The sequence below is a fragment of the Bombyx mandarina genome, chromosome 17 (genome assembly GCF_030267445.1).
Source record: "Bombyx mandarina strain Sakado chromosome 17, ASM3026744v2".
NCBI classification, from domain to species: Eukaryota; Metazoa; Arthropoda; class Insecta; order Lepidoptera; family Bombycidae; genus Bombyx; species Bombyx mandarina.
The window spans coordinates 3360296-3370227 of NC_143223.1; the positions used below are offsets into that span (position 1 = coordinate 3360296).

At 37.2% G+C, this 9932-nt stretch overlaps 1 protein-coding gene across 1 annotated transcript in view; it reads right to left on the reverse strand.

Annotated features, from left to right (window-relative positions):
• The window catches only part of LOC114253363 (thrombospondin type-1 domain-containing protein 7A), a 118700-nt gene extending 116156 nt beyond the window's left edge, over positions 1-2544 (reverse strand). The window contains exon 1 of the mRNA XM_089734282.1: positions 2344-2544. The gene's annotated coding sequence lies outside the window, so the exon portion shown is untranslated. The remainder of the gene's footprint in view (positions 1-2343) is intronic.
• Positions 2545-9932: the final 7388 nt, after the last annotated feature.

Consider the following 9932-nt stretch of genomic DNA (forward strand, 5'->3'; position numbering starts at 1 on the left):
CGATGATAACAGTGAGAAATATTCTAGAAACAAAAATGAAAGGCTTGGCAAAAATCATGAAGCAATGCTACAAAATAGAGATTCGTAGCGGCCTCTACGCTTTCGTAGCCATTGGCAAATTTCATTTGTACTTGAATGTGAGGCTACTTTTAGGGAAATATTTATCGTTTATCATTGTTATTGTTTTTGTTAATTGCGTAGTTAAGTGAACAAGGTCAGAGCTCACTTCGTAATAAATGATTATGGGAGAGACCTTAGACATCACAACGTCCATCGATTTTTCGTCATGACTTTAAAACCCCGTAATATAATCAGCTTATAAATTAATTAATTGTCGTCCAGTTCCAATTTTGCATTTCCATTTACCCACAATTCTAATAAGGACTAACAGAGTGTATGGAAAGTAATACGTCAGATGATTTTAACCGAGAAAACATTTATTTCAGTTTGAATTCTTCGAAATTTCGCCAGCGTAGCGTTTATAAAAGGAATAATAGCTTCGTGGAGCCGGAGAGGCTTTGATTGTTAATTGGGGAGAAAAATTAAGCACCGTAATTAAATCGGAACACAGCAGAGCGCCCGCTTTTCAGACAGTCACGAATTTGATACGCCCTGTAGGGCAGTGGCGTCTTATTAATTATTGAAACTGTAAACTGAAAGTATTTAGTGGGAAGCTAAAAAAATTCGTACTGCATTACCTTATGTAATGCGCTTTGAATGCCGTCACCCGCTTGGAACTTAAGGCCGAAATAATAAATGTTTTTTATTTCCCTTGTAGGTAGACGAGCACACGGCCCGCCTGATGGTGAGTAGTTACAGTCGCCTATGGAAATCAGCAATGCCAGGGGCAGAGCCAAGCTGCTGCCCACCGAAATGCTATTCATTAATGGTTGATTTACTTCCTATCCACCACACCGAACGGCTCATTACCTCGCGGCCGAAGCAGACTGTGTAGTGGCATCTACAGTTGTAGGTTCACAGTTCCAGCAACTAGTACATTACAATAACATTATATTACTAAACAATATATTAGCATTGTTAGTAGCATGCCGGTCGGGCGCATTGAAGCTGCTACTCCTTCCGCTAATTATTGTTTCATTGGTTGGTCCGGGAAGTGAATTTGATTTTGTAGTGGGAAAGTTATCCCGCAACCTGTTGTTTTAGTTATTTGATAAATAAAGGTCTTTCGTTAGACGTTAATTAGTTTTAAATTGGAAATGTCGTTCCTTTGTTTTACGGTTTATAGGAGAAAGATACAAATTTCATTTAACTAAATAAAAAAATCATCAAGGAAACAATAATTGTGGTAATAATGGTTGTGAAAATAACAGGATAAATTGTTTATCCTAAAATCCTAATTATATTTTTATGCATGACGAGTTCACGTTTTATTTTTGAAATAATTACTTCACGTCTTATCAATAAGGATCAAAAGAAATGGGAATTATGTTTGTAAAAAGTCTAATGTTTAATGATAAATAAATAAGAATACTTTGCGATGTGGATTTTTATGAACAACTAACTGACCCGGCAGACTTCGTAGTGCCTCAATCCATAAAAGACCTAAACTTTTGTATAAACTTAAAACAAACAAAAGGAATCCGTCCGACGGGGGACACATCAAAGGAAAAACAAAATTGTTATTTTTATTTAATTCCAAGCATTTTCATATTTATCTACCTTTTAAGCCTTCTCTGGACTTCCACAAATAATTCAAGACCAAAATTAGCCAAATCGGTCCAGCCGTTCTCGAGTTTTAGCGAACAGCAATTCATTTTTATATATATATATAGATAAAATAAAATTAATAAATGTTTGTTAGTGAAAAATGATGTAACAATAATTTCATTTAAATAATTATCATCGCTAGTACATAGCTAGTCAAAAGTATAATTTGGCGCAGCTACAATAGTTTGTAGCTTGTTGCCCCAACAGATGTAGCTTTCGGAAATTGTGCACGGTTACTGAACGCTGTATATTCGGTATTATTCTGCAGAATATATTTTGTATTGCTTTAGCACCAACTAAATTAAATTTACTTATTATTACGTATTTAATTAAATTTAAAAGTAAAAAAGTAAAAATTGAACATTCGTAATATTATGTAGTTGTTCGGATTTTGGTCTAATAGAACATCATGTATTGGTGACGGAAATTAAACATGAAAAAATGGACATATATAACCATAATTCATTTCTGATTCATCTAAAATAACTCAAATAATTATAGATGGATCAAATAAATATCTTGTTAATGTTACCTATTTTGTTATTGATGATAGTTTTGTTAGCCTAGTAATTAATTATGAATGGTAAATAATTGAAAATAAAATGTATTCCTCACCTGCGGTTCACGAGCTAACCGAAAAGCGACCTCATGCCTCGAAATATCGTATAAAACTGATTGTTAAAGTCTTTGTAATGAAAACAGCATAGAAATAGAACAAAGGGGGTAGGTATGTATAGTGATATGCAAATGTATTCGGGGGCGAGTTTGAGCGGACGCGAACGGGCGAGGAGGATCGCTGCGCGCGGGGCACTGGCCGTGAATGGCTGCGCGGCGCCGCTTTTGCGAACAGCACGCGAAAATTATAGATTCGTAATGCGGCAGAAGGGACAAAAACGATTTGATAGTCATGTAAAATCCTTAATTCAAAAATTGATTTATTTTTTTATTGCTTAGTTATGTGGACGAGCTGACAGCCCACCTGGTGTTAAGTGCTTACTGGAGCCCATAGACATCTACAGCGTAAATGCGCCACCCACCTTGAGATATAAGTTCTAAGATCTCAGTATAGTCAAGGCTGCCCCATCCTTCAAACCGAAACGCATTACTGCTTCATCGCAGAAATAGGCAGAGTGGTGGTACCTACCCATGCGGACTCACAAGAGGTCCTACCACCAGTAAAAAATGAATCATCTTTTTTCTCCACCTTATCCCACTAGGTGGGGTCGGCACAGCAAATTTTTCTCTTCCATTCTCTTCTATTAGCCGTCATCTCAACACTCACTCCTCTCTCTCTCATATCGTCATTCACACACTCCATCAATGACTTCTTCGGTCGACCTCTTCCCCCTCTACTTTGCACTACCATTTCATACGTCTCCTAGTCACATGCATCTTCTCTGTACGCATCACATGTCCATACCACCTTAACTATGGGAATTAAATATAGACTTAATTAGTTCGAGCTATGTAAAGCTATAGTATTTATGAAAACATGTGACAACTAGATTGGTACTGTAAGGTTATGGTTATTTATATTAATGATTATATAGTCCTTGAATTATTATTATTGAAAAGAATTATTATTATTAGATATGAGGTTTGTACTGCAAAACATTTAAATATTATTGTTTATTAGTTGTTCAATTGACTGCTTTTAAAGTCACGTGACCAGTCAAGAGGTGATAGCTGGCTGAAACATATTTAAAAGAGAATGCAGACGGTCAAAACACAGTAGTTGAATAAGACGCATCAATGTAAAATTGGCAGATTAAATCAGAGTGTGAATAGAGTTAGTCTGTTTAATTTATATGTCTGACACCCAAAACTACACAATTGGTTTTTCTAATATTTTGTTAATACTGTTTGTTGGTTTATCCTATAAATAGATGGTATTACTAGAAATGGTAGGAAAATCTATACATATATATATAATACACTTCGTTATGAAACTTGTAGAGAGTTACTATAAACTCTTTTTTATAAAATAAATGAAATATATTGAGATAATCAATTAATGAATGTTGTAGTCCCCGAGTTAAGTGCAATAATTGTAGTAGAAATTATTTCTTTTAAGCATCCTACAAAGTATTAATTTAATTCTTCTTTGACTCTGATGAACATCAAATCTGAAAGCTGCCAAAATATGATCGTAATAGGTGAAGTTAGTTTCTGATTGTCGTGTCTACGTAAATATACTCTATGATTGTTCCTCCCTGTACGTTGGCGGGGTATCCGATACATAGAGCGAACGGAAGCGACCGTTAGCCATTTGCGAACCTTTGTTTCACCTGAAAACTGCCTATTAACGTTTTTTATCGGCCGACCCTTTACTCAAATGAATTTTGGTTTCCTGTTTCGGAAGGTTTTCGCCGTATTTACCTAATTTGTACCATGTTATTTATATTAAAATATTGATGCGTTTTTTTTTTTATTGCTATTTTGTTTGAAATATATGAAGTTTAATTTTATCACTACGACCATTTAAAAGCTTAATCAAAATACAATATGAGCTAGCCACTCTTATATCCAAAAAGATTTTGTGTCTATCATTACGTTTAAAAAAAAATTTGGTTATGGCAAAAACAGTTGTTTTAAAAAAAAATTATCAAATGCAGTTACATTAAATTTTACAATTGGAATATGCACATTCTACAACCGAGGAACCCATAATAAGTGGTTTCCATCAACGAAACTATAGAGTTCTAAAATTATCCACCTGTATGTAATATATAATCATCTCTCTCTCTCTCTCTCTCTGTCTTTCCGAATGTGTACGAACGAGATGCAGATTCAATCACTATGTCACATTTTGGCTGAGAGGAAACTTGGACAATAACTGTCAAAGCATAATAACCTAGGGGAGGGATAACTGTAGCGAACGTGAACCATTAACGTAAGTATTGATGGGGAATAGAAGTAATTTATGAATATTCTCGCGGCCAGTGGAAAATTAAAGATGTTTCAGGATGACATCTCAAATTATTAATCTTGACGATTGTTGGTAATTGAAAGGCTAAGATTGTCATTTCAAAGCTTAAAACGTGAATGAAGAATGGGTTTTTGAAATTCTCTATTATTAAATGATTTTAATCTTTGATTGTTCGTAAAAAAAATAGTTTGTGAAAACCACTGAATATAAGCTTTCTCAAACAAAAAATATGTATAATTAAACTTTATCTGAAAATCAACAATAAACCAATCATTTAAATCTATATATTATTATATAAGAATTAATTGCTGTTCGTTAGTCTCACTAAAACTCGACAACGGCTGGACCGATTTGGCTAATTTTGGTCTTATATTATTTAAGGAACTCCAGAAAAGGTTTAAAAGGTAGATAAATATGAAATTGTTCGGAATTAAATATAAATAACAATTTTGTTTTTCCTTTTTTTGGTTTAAGTTTATTTTATACAAAAGTTTAGGTCTTTTATTTATCGATTGAGGCACTACGAAGTCTGCCGGGTCAGCTAGTAGGTATAAAATAAATTAGTGTATAATTTTATTTTTAAATATAGTGGTCATAGACTTTTGATTTACGTTACGATGCGCATATTTTCGGATTTTTTCGAATTCATACGTACGTAACTTGTAGTGTGTTTAGTGCTACTCAATGCTGACGAAGTGTAAAAAAATAACATAGCTCATAGCGCCTTAAACGATTCTCTTTAAGCTGTTTTATCGTTTGACACAGTAGATATACGAAGTTCTCTAAAAATCTAATTAAGGCATGATTAAAATATCGATATTTTTTTACGAATACAACCGTGTTGAAATTTAGTAGAAGTTTAGTTCTTCTAATGACAGATGTATGAACGAGGTTACAGCTCAGGAGATACGAGGTTCAATTCTCAATTATAAAATACTATGATTGTCCCACCCTTTACAGATCGCATAATTTCTGTCGAGAAATAGGCAGAGTACCGTAGGCTTTCGAACTTAGAATACCTAGGCGGCACTGAAAATTTCGGGAATTAACGAAGTGACACAACATTACTATTTAAAAATGTATTTATTTCTTTTCGAACTATTCTCCGCGAAATTTGAAACATTTTTCCATACGATGGAACCAGTCATTGAAGCAACCATTCCATTCGGAAGTTGGGGTCTCCAAAATGGCCGTTTTGTAGGCGTCCACAGCTTCTTCAGGTGATGAAAATCTCTGTCCACGCAATTTATTCTTTATTTTAGGGAAAGTATAGAAATCATTAGGGCTTAGGTCGGGGCTGTACGGCAGATGGTCTAATAATTCTATGTTTTCTTGCTCTAAAAACTCTTTTGTTCTGTGCGCGGTGTGAGAACTCGCATTGTCATGATGGAGGATGATGCGGCGGTTGCAGTTCTCTTTACGGAGTTCAGAAACGACCTGTGGCAAACAAATGCTAGCATACCATTCTGCATTAACCGTTCTTTGTCCCTCAAGAGGAATAGTCGTAACATGGCCGGTTTTGGAGACAAACGTGGCCACCATTTTTTTTGTTGGCTTTAACTCATTTTCGAACACCCAAACTTGTGGCTGGTTTTTTATTTCGGGTTCGTACGCGTATATCCAGGATTCGTCACCTGATACAATGTTGTATACAGCATTTGATGATCCTGCGTGGAATCTTTCGAGAGTTCTGACGCACCAAGTAACGCGAGCCGCTTTTTGCTCTTCACAGATCGAATGCGGTATCCATCGGGAAAACCACTTTTTTACACCTAATTGTTCATGCAAGATTATTTGTATTTGACTTATGCCAATGTCTAAAGTTGCCTGAATTTCGCGGTATGTCACATGTCGATCTTCCTCAATCAGCTTACGCACAGCATCAACATTTCCTTGGGTGACTGCAGTTTTTGGACGACCTTGACGGGGATCATCACTGAGCTTGACACGTCCACGTTGAAACTCAGCAAACCAGCGATAAATTGTGGTTTTGGATGGGGCTTCATCACCAAATGCAGAAATCATCCGGTCAACACACTGTTTTTGTGTTAAACCACTTCGAAAGTCATAATAAATCATCGCTCTTGAATTTTCTCGAGTCAATTCCATTTTCTCAACGACTAAACAAGTTTGACAAAACCTCGTGACAAGACCGAGAATCTTTTTTTAAATAAATAAATGGTATTCGATTTTTAAAACCAAGGAGTTTTCAATTAAAAAGATTTTAATATGACAGGAACAGTGGAAATATTCCATTCCTGATACTTTTAGTGCAGCCCTCGTACCATCACACATACAAATAGCAAAAAAAATGCAAACAGACTATTATTCAGAACTAAGACACACGGCGTAAGATCCAAGTTAAATTAGATGCATAGAGTTGTATAGAACTTTCTCGGTCGTTTCGTAGTACCTACACTGGCTTCAGTCTCGCAGGGTTATGTAATTATAGGCACCGTGTAACGACCACTTATCGGCTTAATTTGGCGGAGTATATGTTACACGAATCCAGTATTAAGGTTAGGTATGACAATAGAAATGCAATTTTTACAGTTTTCTTTTTTCAACAAATACTTTTCGATATTGAGCGATCAATGGCCTAAAGACCGTAGAGCATGCTGACTAGTCTATGTACTATATAACATTAGGATTGTTTATTTTATGGATAATAAAGGCAATCGTACTTTTTAAAAGATACAAAATCATATGAAGTGAAAGTGATAGTGACGGAATGTGTGGCAGAACTTACGTTATGATTCTATGACCTAAAGTAGCAGTTTAGGACCAGATAGGTTAAAAAATCAGTCCATTTATATTTAAAAAAAAATAGTTGTATAGGTTGGCGCGATATTCGTAATCTATACATGAATATTATCATTACATGCTTGGCTACTAACTGTATGTGCTACGTTAAAGAGAAGTTTATTTTTATCTATATTAATATTATAAAGCTGAAGAGTTTGTTTGTTTGAATGCGCTAATCTCAGGAACTACTGGTTTAATTTGAAAAAATATTTCAGTATCAGATAGCTCATTTATTGAGGAATGCTATAGGCTATATAACGTCACGCTAAGACCAGTAGGACCAACAGGACCAAGTCGATCACCAATAAAGAATGTTTCAAAATCGGGCTATTTTTCCCTTTTGAGAGCTTACGCTATATGTAGATATAAGCCAAAGTAACTATTCCACGCGGACGAAGCCGCGGGTAAAAGCTACTTTCTATTGTAAAAGTACATGTTGAGGTTTGTTGAGGATTACTGCTTCTTTGAAAACAGTTTCATTTCGTTAAGAATCAAAACGTTAAAGCTGAAAGGGGAAAAAAGTTAGCAAAAACGCTCCACAAATAATCCGAATTCGCTTCACTTCTTAACGATTATACCGGCGACCTATTTAATCCTTTGGAAGTATAATTTAATAAAAAGAATTCCGCGCAAAAAGGAAAAGCCAGCGCACGTGTGTTATGAAAATGAAAAGAGCCGTGCGCGGCTGAAGAGCGCTCGATTTTAACGAGTCACCCGTGAAGGCACTTCAGAGCACTCGCCGTCGACTCAACACTGTCGTTAAATTAGTGGCCACGCTTTTGTTTCACTGCCAAAATCATTAATAGCGAGTTTATGATTGAAATAGGTCCACGTTTGTTTCGCTTCACGATTTGGATATATTTTTTCTTACCTAGCCTTGAGAGGCTATTTCAGCGTAACCTTAACTAGTAGGTGAGCTCACGAGGCTCAAACCTGACTACGTTGAACCCTAGCAAGAGCAGTGCGTCGCAGAATCACCACTGGATCGGAAACGCGACCCACTGAGAAGATCCGACGAGAAACTCAGTGGGTTGTGTCTACGGGTTAATTCGCCAGTCGAGCCCTTTGTTGCAAGCGACGGGTTCGACGAGGATGGTGACCGGTGCTTGTGGTACCTAAAAGCGCGTTAATGGATCGGGAGGATCCGCAATGACGTGTTTTGGGCGACGTTTACTGTTTACCATTCGGTCCAAAGGATCGGGTATGTAGTTTCCAGCGGCCACGACAAGAGGGGTCTTATGTCGTGCCGCCTTTTCAAAGTGAAATTTGGATTAACTGATGTACACTATTTACTGGATATGGTTCATCTGATTGGATTAGGTACAGCTCTATACATTAGTGCCTTACGATATTTTGGTGTTTTGAGTCAACAGAACGCAAGAATTATACATAATATTTTATTTTGTTTTTTATTGCTTAGATGAGTGGACGAGCTCACAGCCCACCTGGTGTTAAGTGGTTACTGGAGCCCATTCTTCTCAGTTGTATGCACTCTTGGCAGAGTGGTCGTGGTCATCACTTTGGTTGGTGGTGCGCTTCACCAGACGTCGCCATTCCTCGAGGAATGGAGCCCATAGACATCTACAACGTAAATGCGCCACCCACCTTAAGATATAAGTTCTAAGGTCTCAATTATAGTTACAACGGCTGCCCCACCCTTCAAACCGAAACGCATTACTGCTTCACGGCGGAAATAGGCAGGGTGGTGGTACCCACCCGCGCGGACTCACAAGAGGTCCTACCACCAGTAATTACGCAAATTATAATTTTGCGGGTTTGATTTTTATTACACGATGTTATTCCTTCACCGTGGAAATCAATCGTGAACATTTGTTGAGTACGTATTTCATTAGAATAATTGGTACCCGCCTGCGGGATTCGAACACCGGTGCATCGCTCAACACGAATGCACCGGACGTCTTATCCGTTAGGCCACGACGACTTCAAAATTCGTCTTCAAAATTCGAATGGATGGTATTTAGGATGTTGTGGAATTACGCCGTGTATTTTCGTCGCCTATTCCACAGAGTCTAAAGACCAAAAGTCATCATATAAGTGCGTTCTGCCCGCTATGAAATACTGAGCCGAAACGTGGACACAAGCTTAAAGTCGCTCAGCGAGCTATGGAAATTGCTATGTTATGAAGGATCGAATCCGTAACGAGGTAATCCGATAGAGAACCAAAGTTATCGAAATAGCACCGCGGATTAGTAAGCTGAAGGGGCAATGTGCTGGCCATATTAGCCGGAGAACCGATAACCGTTCGGGTAAACTTGATTTTAAGTGAAGACTGTGAATTGGCAAACGTAGTCCAGGAACATCTCAGGCTCGGTGGAATGGAGATCTATGCTGAGGGGCTAGCAAGAGTTGGAGAAGCCCAGAATCGTACTCAGTGGTGTAGCATTGGAGAGTGATATCCAGCAGTGAACTAGGCTGACGATGATGATGATGATGATGATAACATACGAAA